Source organism: Silene latifolia, chromosome 10 (assembly GCF_048544455.1).
Source record: "Silene latifolia isolate original U9 population chromosome 10, ASM4854445v1, whole genome shotgun sequence".
Taxonomy (NCBI): Eukaryota; Viridiplantae; Streptophyta; class Magnoliopsida; order Caryophyllales; family Caryophyllaceae; genus Silene; species Silene latifolia.
In genome coordinates this window covers 73,698,464-73,718,635 of record NC_133535.1, presented here as the reverse complement: position 1 = coordinate 73,718,635, position 20,172 = coordinate 73,698,464, and the positions used below count along the sequence as shown (strand labels likewise).

General features: G+C 38.2%; 1 pseudogene; it reads right to left on the bottom strand.

Annotated features, from left to right (window-relative positions):
• The window catches only part of LOC141607775 (uncharacterized), a 152,135-nt pseudogene that overhangs the window by 123,735 nt on the left and 8,228 nt on the right, over positions 1–20,172 (bottom strand).

Below are 20,172 nucleotides of genomic sequence, written 5' to 3'. Positions count from 1 at the left end.
CCAACCAATCAATCCTGATCACGTAAGTTACCACTCAACAAAGGTTACCTGTCACCCGAGCTTAACTCGCATGCCCCTCATCACATTCTTCCATTCGCATACCCAACACCTTCTGCCATACATAACCATACAGCTAACACTCATTATGAGAAACAGCCTCCCAAGACTATGTCTTATACTTCCTCACAACCATACTTATCAATGCAGTCTCTACCAAAATCAGCCTCTTTAGAATTACCATCTCTCTAACATACCGTCACCCTTAACCACTAGTCATAAACCATAACACTACCACTATCCGGACATCAAACCTCTTCACTCATCTCTAAACATCACGATTTCTTTCCTATCTTTGGTTAACATCCCAAACAACGAACATCAAACCCATCAACAAAATTACCTCAACATTATTCCCAATACTATCTTATTTGTATTGTCATCCAACTCTCCACCAAATATCTCGTATCGTTCCAATACTCCACCAACTTCTTACTCCCTTAGTTCCTCGAAACTCATTATCAATCATGTTGTCCTGAAACTCCTATATAACCACTAGCTAACATCCTCGTGATACTATTACCCATTTCGATGATTCCTTACTTTTATATCACATAACTCCGGTGAACATTTTCCTCAGCTTACTTTTATCCTTCCTCTCTCTTTACACTCAATAATACCAATTAATAGTTCAACTCCTTATTCCTTCTACCTAACTCTTTAGTAAACCAGTTACCCCTTTTTTTTTGTTGCTCCAAAACTCAATTTCCCTCATTTCATATTAATACCATCTCACTCTTTCTTACCATCAATCTTTTCTTATCCTGCTCTTACTCACACTTAACATAAATCAGTCCAGTCCACCTCATGCTATTACTCACCCTGATCTCTCATGACTTACTTGCTCAAGGAAGTCACACATTAGTTTCGTTTCTTAATGAACCAAATCTCCCAAACTCACTCACTATCTGCAAATCTACGTCGCGACGTGCCTCCATTAAGTTCGCTATATACCACTCTTCTCAATTCCTCTAAAACGACCTTTCATTACATATATTCTTACTCAACTCTATTTCTAACCATCTCCCTCCATAATTCGTTATACATCTCCGGTTGCTACTATCCACATCCTTTCTTTCAATTTTTTTCATTCTCACGTTCCTTAAACTTGCATCACTCTTTGCCCACATTCACTTATTCTTACATTACTCAACACACAATCATATCACTCATCCCGTCTCACAAAACATGCTCTATGCCTCAATTAAGCCATACCAATCTCCCTTTTCTTTTTCCACTATCTATCACAACACCTAGAACTCATGTCCTCCCACCGAACTCCTACTCACCACAGGTGCCACTCACTACACCATAAGATTGGGTAACTTACGCATCAAGATCAATATACATATAAAACGGTGCATAAAGAAGCAAAATATTACCTTTGAATTAAACATAATATGCAACAAATGTCAAAAGATAAGCATATGACCCAAAACAGGGGTCACTAGATCGAGTACAGGCCACTCGATCGAGTAAAGGACTTACTCGATCGAGTAGGTGAAGATCAGAAGCACGTAAAACAAATTACCAGGGACACTCGATCGAGTAAGCGCGTACTCGATCGAGTAGTACCCCCACTCGATCGAGTACCAAAGCTACTCGATCGAGTACCTACGCATTTCTCAGCACTGTCCAGTTTTCGTAAAACAGTCATAACTCACTCATTACTTGGTCGTTTTGGGCGTGTGACCTATCGTTAGAATCGTAAAAGGACAAGCTATCACCTCCAATTGGAATCACATTAAAATCATTTATGCATCTCAAGTTATAACAGTTTAAAGACAACTTTGTTGTAATCAGACGACATAACTATTTGATTTTTACTTCCAAATAGCTTAAACAACAACCAAGCAAACAAAACCAGTCCAAAACTCATAAAACCAGTATTCATAATCATATGTTACTATTTTCAAAAGCCAAGCAACAACATTCATCATGCACATAATTTATCTAACTTGCCAATTATGACTTACCCACATGTTTTTATTCTATCACTTTTCCGTAAACAAAATCACAAATACATGACATCAAGTCCCCTATTCACATGTTACTAGCATAACAACATCATAAAATAACTTTCATTATATAACATGCTTAATCGGAACCATGTTACCATACCACGATGATTCATCTTTTCCCACTAATTCATCCATCATACCACATATTTATCCACCATATTCGTTCAACATATTCACCCAAAGACATGTTCAATTCACACTCCCAACCTTACGTACTTTTACTCAACACGACAACAACAACATGTATACTTACACATCGCTTTATATATATATATATATAGACAAAACACTTTTCCTTACATAATTATAACATGTCAAATTACATGTATCAATAATTATAATTTCATGCTTTACAATCAACCAACATACAATTCACGTCATTACCATCTTTCATCCATCAATTCATACAACATACTACTACATAGATACACACAGCACACAATAAGCACATAACGATCCCGACACATATCCCATGGTGACCGGTTCAAAATTGTAGGGCGAGTTCGCGACTTTAGGACGTCTCCCAAGTCTTTGCATTAGCTCCTACAACCTTTACCCCGGGTTCATTTTAATTGACTCCCTAGATTCATTAGATTCATTGGTTACAGGTTTCAGGATCATCGCTCTGATACCATTTGTAACACCCCCATACTCCAAGTGCCTTACCAGGACCACTCAGGTATAAGGATGCTACCATCTCGGTTACCCGAGGCATGATAATCATAAGACAATGAAGAAACATACTTTATTCAACAAGTTAAGTGATTACATAACAAAACCAAGCGTAAGCAAAATACAATTTGCTCTTAAACTATAAACCAACCGAAAGGAACCGCCCTAACAAACACGGCGGAAGACTAAAGACTACGATATGTGATGACTCCATCCCCTGACTAGATCCCACGCGTATCCAAGATATACACAAGCACCTTTGCTCACCACCCCGAATGGATCACCACAGTTTTTAAAACATTTAAACGGGTCAGTACTAATCACACAATTCACCATATATATATACAATAAGATAAAGACAAACTTAACCGTCACACATACACAACCAACCAACTCCAATCATCTCAATCATCGATCGTCCACTTTGGACCATTACCTGCCCGATGGGGGACCGCAGCCGTACCCACCAAATCCCCACTCCACATAGTGAGCGATAACCCTGTCCATTAATGTGCACATCCCCTTCCGTGGCGGGTTCCACGAAGGGCGAAACTAGGGCGTGAAGTCACTCCCGCAAGTGACTCCACTCAACCGAGAACGCATCTCGAGAACCATAGACAACCAATCACAATCACAATATCAACAACCGTCGAAACTATCAACGTGTACAATCACAATCACGGTAGTCACAATACAATTACTATATCAAATAATCAATCTCAACACATCAACAATCATCCCATTATGGGACTAATACTGAGTAGGAAATCCTACGTGGAAAGCAACACAATCATCGACGATCTAGCAAAATTTGTCTCAAAACCTCTCCTTTACAAATCCTTCTCCTATCACATAATCACATAATCACAATCTAACCTTAACAAATCATAAAAACCCCCAATCCCAAAATTAGGGTTTAACGAAACTTGACGAAATACAATAAAATTGGTATGCATATCTTACCCTCGACGCAAGGATCACAAAGGTATAAAGAACGATGGAATCCGACCTCTCAAGCTCCGGGATTTGTTAACAATGCGATTAGGATTAAGAACGTACTTGCCTTCTCTCTTAAACAGTAAATTAGGTTTTGCAAAAGTGATTTAGAAACAATGACAGAAGGTTATATATCTTAATCGCATAATTAACAAAACCCGAGAAAAACTCCCCGTAAACCGGCTACTCGATCGAGTACCCAAGGCTACTCGATCGAGTACCCCCTTACTCGATCGAGTACCCTAGTTACTCGATCGAGTACCCAACAGGTCAGAAACTATTTTATTTCGCAAAACTCCCTTACTCGACAGAGTAAGGCCTACTCGATAGAGTACCCCAAGACTCATAAATACGGAGTATTACACCCTTCCTTCAATTGTACACCTAGACCTAAAGAGTTGTTGTCTTTGATCCACTTCCAATGGTTGGGGTTGTGTATGCAATACCCTCCTAATGACTAAGCTGAGATCCGAATCCGGTATTACCAATTCGGTTTTCTCACTTTCTTCTTCGGTCCCACTCTCATCACACACAAGAATCTCATCCTCTCCCCAATGAACCACTTCAAAGCTACTAAAGGCTCTTTGAGTTGGACAATCTTTGGCAAAGTGATCATAACCTTGGCATTGGAAACCTTTTATAAGGCTGATGGTTTTTCTTTGTGTGGTTTCAGGTGCTTTTCCTTTGTCAAAGTAAGGTGTTTTTGGTAGTGTGGTTGGGTTGTCATTGGTTTTGGTCTCGGGTGTGAGTGGTTCAGGGTAGTGGCTTGTCATGGCCGTAGGTTTGGCCGTGGGGGTCTTACTCTTACCCGCCCTTTTCACCCTCATGGCTAAGTTGACGGCCTCATCAAATGACCACACATCTAGCAATTTTTTGTTCCGGTTTCTCATTGATTTCACATTGCAAAGTGAGTTGGTTAAAGTCCCTAATGTAAGACTCAAGTTGTTGTTGATCTTGTTTTAGTTGAGTATGTTTAATGAACATATCTTGAGTATACTCTTTGGGAATAAACTTATCACTAAGCTTCTTTTTCAACGTTGACCAAGACTTTATGGGTTCTTGACCATCCATCTTCCTTTTGTTTTTCATGTTTTCATACCAAAGAGATGCATAACCTTTTAATTTTAAAATGGCAACCTTGAATGACTTAGCATCCATGTATGATTTAAATTCAAAGACTCTTTCAATTGACCTAAACCAATCTAGTAAGTCATCGGGATTTAAACTACCATGGAAGTCCGGAATGTCTACCTTTAGATCTTTAGGATGCTCTTCTTGCTCAGCTTCTATAAAGGAACCCCCTTCATCCGAGTGTAAGTTCTCCTCTTCATGGTCGGCCTCTTCGTCCCTTGCTCCAAGCCCTCGGCCAGGTCCTCTACCACGGTGAGGTGGTGGTCTTCCCTGGTTCCTTGGTGGTGTTGGAACATTTATCATCATGGTAGTTATGGATTCCAATATTAAATCCATATTTGTTGTTAATCGGTCTACTTTTGTCTCAAGACCAAGTATTCTCTCCTCACTAGTTTCACTCATGGTTGTTTTGTGATTTTGTGATGTGGTTAGGATATTTATAGGACTCATAAGGCTTGACTCAAGACTAACACAATAATGGAATTGTGTTAAACTAACCAAAGCTCTGATAACCAATTGAAGTAAAACTACTACGACTCGAAATTTTGAAAAAGGACTCGAAACTGAACAGTGCAACGAACTGTCTGATTCTGAAACAAGGACTGAAATTTTTGACATACAAGAGGAATTAAAAGGTGGTTGTGATCCCTCGTAGGGTTTAGTTTTCAGTACTTGTCGTTAGGAGCACCTAGACCAAAACACAATTTATAACTTCACAAACAACTCTACAATTAGTAAAGAGGCAAGTAAAGGTCGGATCGCAAGGGACGGGAATTGAGATTAGATTTCTATTGAAACTAGTGGTGTCTAAGGGTGTCACAATTGGGGTTTGAAGTAGAAGATCACTAAACTAAATAGCAATGAAAGTAAACAAGCAAGATGGATTAAAAGGGATGTAAACAATTGATAAAAAGCACAAGGGTGTCATGGGGTCATAGGGGATTTATGGGAATTGATCATACAAACATATTCTCAAGTTATAAGCAAGCAATTATTGTTGTGATGGATCGAGTTGGTTTATATCTTACAATCCTAGGAAAGTTTGGATCCCAGAGCCGAATCGATTATATTGTACAACACCTACAAGTCGACTTAATCTTCCCTACTCAACTATATGCATGGTCTAATGAGACTCGAGTTGGGTTATGTCTTACAAGTCTCATTGAAAAGATAGGTGATGGGTAAAAAATGCAAGGATTCATAGGCTCGCATTTCATCAAACATAACATGTGCATAAGTTGAGATCACAACAAGCAAGCAAATAAACTATGAAAGAATATTAATTTAAGCATGAATCATTTCCCATGTTGGTTTCCCCTAATTACCCATTAACCCTAGCTAAGGAAACTACTCACTCATTATCATGTTGAACATGCTAGCAAGGTTGTCAATCCTACCAACAAAGTGAAACATGATGAATAAATGAAAGTAATTAACAATAATTAAAAAAAGGATTAAGAGAATTATACCTACTAATGATTCCAATAATAAAGCAAAGAATAAAAGAAGTACTTGATGTTTGATTGGAAGGTTGTCAATCTCCCAATAATAACCCAAATAATCTTCAATTACCCAAAATAAAGGATGAACAAGAGAGAGATTAAGGAAATAAAACTTGTATTAAAACTTGATTAAATGTTGATTACAAGATTAAAGAGATATTTAATTGATATTAACTACACTAAAGATTTCTAAGAAGAACATGCTCTTCTAATTAGACTAATGGGGTATTTATAGTGGGGATTAGGTACATAAATTAGGGTTAACTAAGGGCTTAAATGACGATTAAGTCCTTGAGGAATCGCCGGTCTCTAGGGAGACTCCGGTCTCTTTTTCGCCGGTCTTAGAAAAAGATGTGCATCCTTCCTTGAAGCTTGTAGAAGACGAAATGGAATTGTCTGGGAATTCGGGCGTCTTTAGCACGGGACGGGCGGATTTGGGCGTTCCTGGAAGGGCGTCCTGAGGGGAAGACGGGCGTCTTGTGGAGCTTTTACCCAGGCGTCTTGTGGAGGAAGACGCTCGGATTGTGGTGAGGGACGGGCGTCTTCAGGGCAATCCGCACGGATTGTCTGACAGTTTCCTTCCTTCTTCTTTTCTTCCTTTTTCTTCATAAAATCCTTGAGGATTTCCTCAGGGATGCAAGGATCTTTTCTCATCATTGCCCATCTACTATAGTATGTACAAAGGCTTTCTAATCTTGTCTCTCCTTGATGCTTGGTCATTGCATTCAATCAATTTAGCCTCATTTTGCCATGAAAATGCAAGGTTTGCACTCCTTTCCTACCAAGGACACAAAACCTCAAAGAATATGCAAAACAAAGAACTAAAGACAATAAATGACCCAAATATGCACTAAAAAGCATTGGAACAAGGCTAATTCGGGGACTAAATATGCTCTAATTATGGTCACATCAAATATCCCCAAACCGAACATTTGCTCGTCCTGAGTAAAGAGGTGACAAAGACTAGGACCATTATTTAAACTAATCTAATAACATAGCCGATATGAGACAATTAGCGGGTCTCACTCCGCCCCTTCAACTCACAACAAGACAACCATGAGGTAGGATGCCTTCTTGCAAGGCAAGGTGGGTCTTGACAAAATGGCGACACATCCAAACATTAAGCACACAAAATCAAGTGATGGATGCATCTACAAAAGAATAGCCACTTTCCTCATCTAAGTAGCGGAAATTATCTGCAAGGGAAGCAATTCAAGGGTACACACTCCTTCATAGATGCAATTTCTTCAAACTACTAAGCCTAGAAGGATACCAATAAATCACCTCCAAGTTGTGTCAAGCTAGGGTACCTTTGTCCTCAATCGTTAAATGCTTTTGTCAAGAATAGACTCCCTATGGTGTTATAAACACTGGAGGATCGCGGAATTCCCCCTCTTGCCTAGACAAGAAGAAGGGTCGTCCCCTCTCTACCATTCACAAAAATGGATACGATGGATAAAGGGATCAATAGAATTTGAGTTTCACTTTGGGAGTTTGCTTTGTTTTTGTTTTTCCCCCAATTTCTTGTGGCATATAACATTTGAGAACACTTACTTGCCATTTCTTTTGATTTTTGGCATTTCAATACTTGACAACTTTTCAACTTTTTTTTTTGAACATTTTCAAAGTCACCCTATATGTAGTGAGGGTGGCTTATATTTGAAGCTTTAGGAGTTCTATTTTTGCTCCTCTTTTCATTTGATGCAATTTTTGCAAACTTTCTTTCACTTTTCATTTCTTTGAACTCAAATTGATTTCTTTTTGTGCCCATTCACTTTGATGACATAAATGTGGTAGAACATGGATGATGGATGGATGCATGGTTTCAAGGGTCACCTTGGAATAAACGGTAGCCAAGAAGTTATCACACCACAAGGTACTCTTGACTAGGCCTTAATCCATGGGACAAAGGATACTAGCATGACACATCCTAGGGTGTTTTACAAGCATTCTAACAAGCAAAGTCTTAAGAAGAAAAAGCATCTACTAGGGCCTTATATACACTTGTCAAGCTTCCCAAGTAGACGGTTTGACAAAAATTTTCTATCATGCAAACTACATGCCATGATGCAACTAACATTTATACATCCTAATGCATATGCTTCTACCAACTAGTATGACATATAAACTAAATGCAAATCTTAGATTCACATTGTTATACCGCATCAATCAAAATAAAGCCACATAGTCATTAACATAAAGAGTAAAAGGGAGATTGGAAAGATCATACCATGCGGTCTTCAATATCCTCGTGTCTCGGATGTGGTGTAGTCAATCAATGTGAACAAGGATAAAACAAACACAGTATATACAACAATATAAACATGACTACACTATAAAGGAAATGAACTTGTTTTTGGATTTTCAAATTTTTCAAATTTTTATGGTTTTTTGAAATTTTTTGATTTTTTTGGATTTTTGAATAAAAGTTAAGTTATAATTCCCCATCCCCACACTAATATGGGCATTGTCCTCAATGGCCAAAATGATGGGAAATTATGCAAACATGATGCATGATTTCTACACTACATGCATGCTATACTAATCTACACTTCATGATGCATGGGTTTTTATTTATGACGGAGAGCGTAATTTAGATTACCTCCCGTTGCGTATGCATGTACTTCCCCAAACCGAGATAGACATTATTTCTAATGTCCTAAAGTTGGGGGTAATTCATGCACACAAGATGCAATGCATGAGACTAAATTGTCATTTTGGATTTTCAAAAGTGGGAACAATAAAATAAGAACACCTCAAAGGGGCCGAGGTGTTAGTCCTCTATGTTGCTAGAACTCTCCAACCATAGACAAAGTCAAATAATGTACAAGTTAACAAAACATAAACTTCTTTCATGAAACTCGAAAATAAAGAGAAGAGATGAGGAAACTTCACTTAAGCTTGAGATGGGTGCCTCACTCCCGCTCCATCTAGCTATGAAGAGATCCTTTAGAGATCGCCGTCATCTCCCTCTAGATCACTATCCCATATTTCCTTGGATGCATCACTTGTATTCGGGTCCATGAACTTGTCCTCTTCACTTCCAAGCTCCACCGTGTCCCCTCCGCAAGAATTTTTGCTCCCTTCCTCTTGTCGCCCGTTTGCCCCTTCATTTGCCCTTTCCGAATTGGGGAAGAGTAAATCCATTTGTGCCCAAGAGGGAAATGCTCCCTCTTCGCTAATCTTTCCCTTTTGAATCATATCGTGGTATTGAGGATAGAGTGCATAGTAATTGTCCACGGTAGCTTCATATTGTCGGAAGTGCAAATCTTGTAGAATTCCCGTTACAAAGTCATCACGGGGAAGGATAAAGGGGTTGGGATGGTTGTACGGTTGATAAAGAAATGGGTAGGGAGGCACTTTGATTTTCTCATCTTGAGGTTGTTGCTCTTGCTGTTGTTGTTGTTGGGGATTTGGAGGTGGCGGTGCTTGCCTTGCTTGGGTTGGGTTTGGAGGGATGAGGTAGGATGGGATTGGTGATAAAGGTCCTCTTCTTGGTGAGATTCTTGGTAGGCCGGTCATTGGTAGATAGATTGGATTACTTCCTTTCGTTATCCACTTGATCCTTTTATCAACCTCCTCAAGGGTTATCCAATGATGATGAATAAGAAGAAGGTCTTCATTTATATTTCTATTTCCGGAAAGAGGAGCATACTCATTATTCTCATTGAATTTTGGATTGAAATGCTTTGCAATCTTCATAATGAGCCCTCCATTAACAATGTGTTTCATCCCATCATCATCACCGTTCCTAAACTTTGCCCATTTTTAGAGTAGCACAAGAGGCGCATTGAAGCGGTACCCACCCCTTCCTTGGATATTGAGATAAGACTCCATGAACATAAGGTCAAGTTCGTTCACTATTGCCGGATCTCGGCGAGCAAGTAGAGTGCCGGAAAGGAATCGGTAAGTAAGTCTCAAAATAGGATTTTGAATGTGGAAAGCTAGACACTTCTTGATGTACATGAAATCTCGGCCGGTCATGGCCCTCCATAGGGGTGCAACACTATATCTCTTCGGTTTGATGTCCGGGTAGGCGAGACATCGAGACCAAGTACATTAGCAAATTCCACTAGAGTCATCATTCTTGAAACACTTTCCAACCTAAATTCTATGCATATTGTTCTATCAAGGTTGTAATCTTCAAGAAGCTCAAAAATTCAAGCACAAGGGATCGGTAAGTTTGCTCATGCATGTGGAAAAGGGTAGAGAGACCAAACACTTCAAAAAGGGCTTCCATTTATTGATAAATCCCAAGTTTCCTTAAATTATCATGACATAAAAACTTAGTAGGGAGAATGTTCTTACGAAGAAGCTAGTGGAAAACAAGTCTTTGCACATCGTTGACGAATTCAACATTTGAGAAGTCATCAAGCCTTGTAAGATCCACAATTTCTTCATGCTCCCTTCTTAATGTGTTGATATGGGAGGTAGAAGAGCTTTCTCTTACCCTTGGTCTTCTCCTATCCCTAAAGGAAGATCCCTTTGGTGGCATTCTTTGATTGTTGAGCTGGAATTTTTGATTTGTTAAAGTATAAAGATGCTCTTTGTGGATTGAATGTTGCCTTTGGAACCCTAGAAAATTGGGGCTTTTTGATTTTGTGGGGTAAAAGAGTGATTGGGATATGCTTTGGAGTCATAAGGAGGTGGGTTTTTATAATACAAGTGGAAGGAAGGGTGATGTGTCACAAATTGTGTGGTTGGGTGTAATAAAATTAGGAAAAATCGTGGTTGATTTACCGCAGGAAGACGGGCGGATTCGAGCATAAGACGCTCGGATTCCAGCATTTCGGGACGAGCGGATTTGAGGGAAGACGCCCGGATTCTGTGACAGTTAATTTTCCAAAAAAATATGACGCGGCCAAGACGAGCGTCTCGAGCCCAAGACGCTCGGATTTTCAAGAAAGGAGACGGGCGTCTTTTCCCAAAGACGGGCGGATTCTGAGGCAGGAACCTTTCTTGAAATGCACTGGCAAAAAGACGGGCGTCTTTCTGCAAAGACGAGCGGGTTCTTCAGGACGAGCGTCTTCTCTGCTGGGATGCTCGGATTCTTCGACAGTCCCAAAATTTCAATTTCACAGCCTAAATGGACGGACGGATTCTGCTAAAGACGCCCGGAATCCCGCAAGACGGGCGGATTCCAAGGAAGACGCTCGGGTTCCTTACTTGCGGATTTTCCTTTGATTTTCTTCCCTTTCATAAATGCTTCCCCACACTTGAAGGTTGGTTCCTTCCTTCATTCAAAATTCGTTAGTGACCCTCCCTCACTTACTCTCATGGAAAGAGTTTATGTTTATAATTAAAGGAATGCAATAAAATTATAAATACAAGTTAGAGGGTTAGTATATTTACAAGTGGTGGTTTAGGGAGGACTCCACCAAACTCTCCCTTTTGTTGATTCTTTCAAGGATGAGAAGGTCCGAGGTAGGTGACCTCGACCTCTCCAATAAATGCTCCCTCATAGTATGGCTTCAATCTTTGACCATTGACCTTGAACTTGCTTCCATCTTCCGCCTTGATTTCAAAATCCCCGTATTTTCCAACTTCGGTTATCATATAGGGACCCATCCATCTAGAGTTCAATTTTCCCGGAAAGAGTCGGTAGCGGGAATTGAATAGAAGGACTTTATCCCCTTTGTGCAAGGCTTTTTGTTTAATCCTCTTGTCATGGAGCAATCTTGTCCTTTCCTTGTAGATCTTGGCATTCTCATAGGATTGTAGTCGGAGTTCCTCCAACTATTGAATTTGAATCATCCTCTTTTGACCACTTAATTTGAGATCAAGGTTAAGTGCTCGGATTGCCCAAAAAGCTTTGTACTCCAATTCGATTGGCAAGTGGCATGCTTTTCCATAAACAAGCTTGTAAGGGGAGGCTCCTATGGGAGTCTTATAGGCCGTCCTATAAGCCCAAAGAGCGTCATCAAGCTTTGTGCTCCAATCTTTTCGGGTCTTGTTTACAACCTTCTCAAGGATTTGCTTGATCTCTCTATTCGAAACTTGTGATATCCCAAGCCGGTTCTATGTTGGACACCATATTTGATCAAAAGAGATGCGAGCTTCTTTTCATGAAAATGCGTTCCTCCATCACTTATGATTGCTCTAGGAACTCCAAATCGTGGGAAAATTATTTTCTTGAAGAGCTTGGTGACCGTTTTTGCATCATCGTTTGGAGTGGGAATTGCCTCCACCCACTTTGAGACGTAGTCTACGACCACAAGGATATATTTATTCCCATTGGATGTCACAAACAGACCTTGGTAGTCGATCCCCCAAACATCGAAGATCTCCACCTCTAGTATGCCCCTTTGTGGCATTTCGTTCCTCCACGAGATATTCCCCGTTATTTGACAAGCATCACAATGAATGATGAATTCCCTCGTGTCTTGAAACATTTTAGGCCAATAGAAGCCCGATTGAAGAATTTTTGCAATGGTCCTCCTTGCTCCATGGTGCCCACCGTAGGGTGATGAGTGACACCCTTCCAAGATTCCTTGGACTTTCCATTGAGGGATGCATCTCCGGTAGAGCCCATCACTACACTCCTTGTAGAGGTTTGGGTCATCCCAAAAGTACCTCTTTACTTCGAATAGGAACCTCTTTCTTTGGTTGTAGTTCAAATTTGGAGGGAGTACTCTTCCAACAATATAGTTGGCATAATCGGCAAACCTGTTGGAATATGTGTCCTCCGACAATAATGCGATCACAACTGTTGATCATGATGATCACATGTTTAAGTCTCATTTTAAAGAATACAATTGGGAAGTATTTTTACTGTCAACTGGTCCACACATATCGGTAATGATTGGCTGACTAGAGTTTGACATTAATGTCGTGCGACGGTGGTGATCAGTTGATCCCCTAGGTCCTACCTAAAGGATAATACTCTTAATTGATCATTTAATTAATCGTATAACGTTACGAGTTAATTAAATTACTTGAAAATTGACGGACGATTTTGGAAGTAAAATTTACGTATCTCATTATAATCTGATTAAATAAGATAAGGTCTAAATGATCGAATTGTTTTATTACTTGGATGAAATTATTGTTTAAGGAAACAATTGAAATTGAATGAATAAATTATTATAAATACAAGATGTTGTGATTTATAATTGGTAAATTATTTTGGTACAAGTAATTGTGAATTACTAAGTCAATTTTGTGTATGACGTATTTTTTATTAATGCGTTGATTTTTAATATGTTAAAAATACATAACAATTTTACATGTGACATGTGACAAATTGACAAATTTGACAAAGATAAAATGAAATCCATTTTATCTCTATATGGACCGAAATATTGGGTGGTATTAACAATATATATTATGTTAATTGAGTTAGTGGAAAACATAATTATTTTTCCTAAAGCTAGCCATGCAAACCTAGTGCCTCTTGTGAAGAGCACCAAACTCATGCATTGGCCTTCTTCCCACCCTCCTACCCGGTTTTCCTTGAAAAGAGCCAAGGGTCTTTTGCTCTTTTTAGACTATTATTCAGTACATGCAAAGTGTGTGAAAAATAATTCATTCTAACATCATAAAAATATTTTTAGAGAGATAAAAATATTTCTTCCTTCTTCTTCCTCCTCTTGACCGAAATCCAAAGAGGACAAAATATTTTTGGGTCATTTCATTTAAATTAATGTTATTCTAGTATTAATAATATTAATTTTATTAAGAGTATATCTTGGGTATTATTCCTTGGGAGGGATACTATACTTGTATCCTTTGTTCATCCATTTAAGGAGAGTTCAAGAACAAGAGAGTAGGAGAACTCTCTTGTGCCCTTTGATCCGAAAAATCAATGTAAGAATAAAGATTTATTCCTTATTTTACTAATTGTTTGCATGCATAAGATCACCTTTTAATTTTATGACTAAATTAAAACAAAACATATATGAATATGTTGAGTAAAGAGATATAGATTTCTAACAAGCGGTATCAAGAGCCTTGGTTGTTTGTATGCAAATCGGTTATAGTTTTTCCGAGTTATACGATTAACATATAAAACTTGTAAATTTGTGTTATTATGATATATCACGAAATAAATTTATGCATGTTAAAGTTTCTGGTCCTAAAATGTTTTTAGGATATTTTGGTTAATTTATGGATTTTTATTGTTCATCTTATATTATAATGGCATTAAAAATGTGATTTTATGATTAAAATGTCATTTTCGGACTAAAATTAGCTAAACTTCGAATTTTCCAGTGATTTTTGGATATGTTATCACATGTTTTTTTTAGATGACCTGTAAATTTTCATAATTTTTGGAGTTCTTATGCTCGAAATATGGATTTTTCATGATAAAAATCGAATTTAAATGAAAAATAGGTTAATATGAGATAAATTTCGAATCTGGTCATAGAAATTTAGTATGTTGTCACATGCAATTTTACAAGATGTGTGTAAGATAATAGGCTATATTGAAGTCTTTATGCATGATTTATGGATTTTTGATGAAAAATAGCATAAATAGTGACTTACTTAGTGAATAATTACTAAAACATACTCCATGACTAAGGAAAAACGTCACATGTTGCATTTTATTATCTTTTTCAGATCTAAAATTGAAAAGTTGATGAATATAATTTTTCTCATGTTTTTATGATTATTATTGATAAATCCGATAAACCGCAACATAGTTTTTCCGATAATTTTACGATATTTTAACCTAAGTTTTTGAACATTATGAGTGTCATGGTATTTTTTTCCAGAATGTTCATAAGTTTAAATTTCAAATTTTTGAATTTATTTGAATTTTTGTGATTTATTTGAAGTTTATAGCATTTTGTTGTAAATTTTGGGTCCATTAATGAACAATTTTAAGAAATATGAGTTAATTATAGTCAAATAGTTAGTGAAGACTAATTTTGAGTCCTAAGAGGTTAGGGTAATTAACTTGTGCATAAATATGAATTTATGTAATTTTTGTGATTATAAAACGTTGAGTCACGCAAATCCGTAAAAACCGTGTAATATATGATATTGGCTCCTTAAAGGCGATTTAGCATAAAATTGGGCATGTTCATACATATTATAATGCTGCATTTTATTTATGATTGTCATAATTTTACTTTATGTAATTTTTGAATTATGTAATTTTACTTAGTATGGCCTTAGTTTTTTAATTGATATTACCCGAAATGTATGGGAATATCGATTCGGTTGTAATTTATTGTGATCTCGTATCACCGTTTTCTAATTTAATAGATTTATTTTCATTCAATTACAAATGTATAATAGGAATTATGTAATTTGTTATGTAATTTTATTTATTCCGGAGTTCCTTGAAGACGGTGTCATTCAAGAAGGCGATACATAAAGACGGTGTTACCTCGAGATGCGTGCCATAACCGAAGTTCAAGGGACCAATGGAGTTGGTTTCCGAATATGTAATAGTTAATTAGATTTTCTATTTTAGGAAGGCCATACTAGGATTTATTTTATGCTTTGCATTTTATTTATATGTTGCATGCATCGCTAAATCGCCATAACTAAAACATGCATTATCATTTAATCGAGTTTATCGACCGTGTCAATTACAATTATCGTAGTTCACCGCTTTAGTTCACTTAAAACGTGATAGATAATAAATTGACTTGACCTCTCGCTAAAATAAACAATTGAGACATAGCCTTACCAAAAAGTAGAGACCATGAAAACCTATTTCGCAAGGGAGTGCACTCGGCCATCCCGGGGTACAAACCTTGTTACGTAGGGGAAGTGGGTGATAAATGTCTATCCACCGAATTCGTGTTGATGAGGGTTTCATAGGCCATCCCGTGCCCAAGTTAATGTGAATTTGGATGATGGACACATTTATTCGAAATTTGGATTGACCTCAACGGAAGTATTCGTGACCGTAGTCGCATGTGTTCCGGGCTATAGATAAACATTAGAGTAATTTTATCGACCAAGAGTTCTAAAAGTAGAATCGATTAAATGTTAATCCACCGAGTTATATTAATAAGGGTTTCATCGGCTATCTCGTGCCTAAGTTGATATGAATTTGGGTCTTGGAATCATTTATAATAGTTGGGTAGAGGTCAATATATAAATGTTCATATCTTGTTAATCTATTCACAAGTATGATATAAAAAGACAAATGTTAATATTTCCTTTCCTCCATATTTGTAGTTCATTACAATGAATCCGTCAAACGCTACCGCACCGATAACTATTGAGTCATACCACAATGTTTTTGACGACGTTTGCTCCAACAATGATTTCGACACTACTAGAGAACTTCATTTTGGGATAGGTTCGGATGGAAACCTTAACTTCATCACTTCTACTAGACCACCTACTAGTACTAGATCTCGTGTAAGCCCGTCTCAGGAAGACCGCCTCATACAATCTATAGGATCTTTGTCTCTGGAAGATAAAGATGCCAAAACTAGTGGGAGCTCAAGCAATCAAGTTCTTGCTACAAAGGGCAAAAAGTTCAAGAAGAAGGGAAAGAAAGTCAAAAACTTCAAGCAAGTTGATGATGAGTGCCATTATTGCTATGGCATGGGACATTGGCTTAGGAATTGTCCCGTATATTTACGAAATATAAGGGAAGGAATCATCGTTCCAAAAGGTAAAATTCCTAAAGAAATTTATGTTATTGATATAAATTATACTTCCACTACGACATGGGTACTAGATACCGGTTGTGGTTCTCACCTTTGTAATCATTTACAGGGTTTAAGAGATGTGAAGAAGCTTAGCAAGGGAGATGTGGATCTACGCCTTGGAAATGGAGCTCGAGTAGCAGCCGAATCCAAAGGAACTTATGTTTTAGCTTTGCCTAACGGATTTGAGTTGTATTTACATAATTGTTTTTATGTGCCTACACTCTCTAAAAACATTATCTCAATCGCCATGCTAGACATGGACGGTTTTTGTTTTGTCATTAAGAACAATCGTTGTACTATTTCAAGGAATGATTTGGTTATAGGCCAAGCTTCTTCCATCAATGGCATTTATATTTTAGAGACCTCAAATCCGACTAATGATATCTATAACATTCAATCAAAGAAACTCAAATCAAGTGACCTAAGTGAAGCGTTCATTTGGCATTGTCGATTAGGTCACATAAACGAGAATCGCATCAAAAGATTAATTTCGACTAATGTGATTACACCATTTGATTTTCAATCATATGGAACATGCGAATATTGCCTTCTTGGCAAAATGACTCGTAATCCTTTTAGTGGTAAAGGGACAGGAGCTAGTGAACTATTGGGACTCATACATACCGATGTATGTGGACCAATGAGTATCACCGCTCGTGAAAATTATGACTACTTCATAACCTTCACCAACGACTTGAGTAGACATGGGTATGTCTATTTAATGAAACATAAGAGTGAAGCGTTTGAGAAATTCAATGAATTTCAAAACAAAGTAGAGAACCAATTGGACAAAAAGATAAAAGCACTACGTTCCGATCGTGGTGGAGAATATCTTAGCCTTGAATTCGATTCACACTTGAAAGGTTGTGGTATTATATCACAACTTTCTCCACCTGGAACACCACAACTCAATGGTGTTGCCGAAAGGAGAAATCGAACCCTACTTGATATGGTTCGATCCATGATGAGTCAAACCGAGTTACCAAACTCGTTTTGGGGATTTGCAATCCAAACTGCAATTATATCTTTGAATAATAGTCCCACTAAGGCCAAAGTAAAGACTCCATTTGAGATGTGGAGAGGACGAGTTCCTAATCTATCCTACATGAAAATTTTGGGATGTGATGCTTACGTCAAGACAAAGAATGACAACAAGCTTGCCCCAAGATCTGAAAAATGCACCTTTGTAGGTTACCCCTCGAATTCTCGAGGATACTACTTCTACAAACCTCAAGATAACAAAGTGTTTGTGTCTTGCGAGGCTGTCTTCTTAGAAAGAGACTTTATTTCTAAGAGACAGAGTGGGAGAAATTTTAAACTTGATGAAGTTCAAGAGCCACAAACCGAGGTAGAGACGCAAGAAGATGTTCCTTCGTCGTCTAACGTGGTTGTCCCTCCCCCACTAAGAAGAACAAGTCGAGTTATTCGCCATCCTGATCGATATGTGGGACTTATCGAAGAAGATGGAACACTCGATGTGTTGCTTTTAGAAAGTGACGAGCCCGCTACCTACAAGGCCGCAATCTCTAGTCCTAATTCCTCCTTATGGCTTGAAGCCATGAAGTCCGAAATGGATTCTATGCACGAAAACGAAGTTTGGGACTTGGTAGATTTGCCTAAAGGGGCAAGACCTCTTCAATGCAAATGGATATTCAAAGTCAAAAATGGCATATAAGGACATGATGATGTCTACAAAGCTAGGCTAGTGGCAAAAGGATTTACCCAAGTCCAAGGTCTCCATTATGATGAGACCTTCGCGCCCGTAGCCATGCTAAGATCCATACAGATTTTGTTAGCGATCGCCGCATTTCATGATTATGAAATATGGCAAATGGATGTCAAAACCGCTTTTCTAAATGGGCATTTAGAAGAGGAGATGTACATGATACAACCCGAAGGTTTTGTTGATTCTAAAAATCCTAACAAAGTGTGCAAGCTTAAGAGATCCATTTATGGTCTTAAGCAAGCATCTAGAAGTTGGAATCATCAATTCAATCATGTTATAAAGGAGAATGGTTTCATTCGAAGTGTTGAGGAACCATGTTTATACATGAAATTTAGTGGGAGCAATGTTGTGTTCCTAAACTTGTATGTCGATGACATACTACTCATTGGAAATGATATTCCAATGTTGTCTTCCGTTAAGAAGTGGTTAGGTAACCACTTCCAAATGAAGGATTTAGGAGAAGCACAACGCATATTAGGTATCCGGATCCATAGAGATAGATCCAAGAGGATATTGGCACTAAGTCAAGAGTCTTATGTTTATAAGATTCTTCGACGGTTCAGCATGGACAAATCTAAAAGGGGATTGGTACCTATGGTAACTGGGACTATATTGAGCAAGACTCAATCTCCCTCCGAACCCCATGATGTTGAACGCATGAAGATGATCCCTTATGCTTTCGCTGTTGGATCAATCATGTACGCCATGATATGTACACGTCCTGATGTCTCGTATGCTTTGAGCATGACGAGTAGATATCAAGGAAATCCAGGTGAGAGTCACTGGATTGCCGTCAAGAACATCCTTAAGTACTTGAGAAGGACTAAGGATTCTATCTTAGTGTTTGGAGGAGACACTGAACTACGTGTTAATGGATACACGGACTCAAGTTTTCAAACAGATAGAGATGACATGAAATCACAAGCTGGTTTCATTTTCATGCTCAATGGTAGTGCCGTTAGCTGGAGAAGCTTCAAGGAAGCTGTGACCGCGGATTCAACAATGGAGGCTGAGTACATTGCAAAGATCGAAGTCGCCAAGGAAGTTGTGTGGATCAGGCAATTCACGGAAGGTCTAAGAGTAGTACCTAGCGCCAATGATCCCATCACTCTCTATTGTGATAATAGTGGGACGATCTTCCAAGCTAAGGAGACAAAGTCTAGTAATAGATCTAGACATGTACTTAGAAAATATCATGTAATTAGAGATTTCATTGAAAGAAAGGAAATTGCGATTTGTAAGGTTGGGACGGATGACAACATAGCCGATCCGCTCACCAAGCCTTTATCGCAGGCCAAGCATGATGGACATGTTGCGTCCATGGGACTTAAACGTGTACCAAGTTTTTGTTAGATTTTGAAATGAAATAAAATTGTTGTTTTTGTTCATGTTCACAATCACATTTGTCTTTTATCTTTAATTTATACATTGTTACATCCAAACGG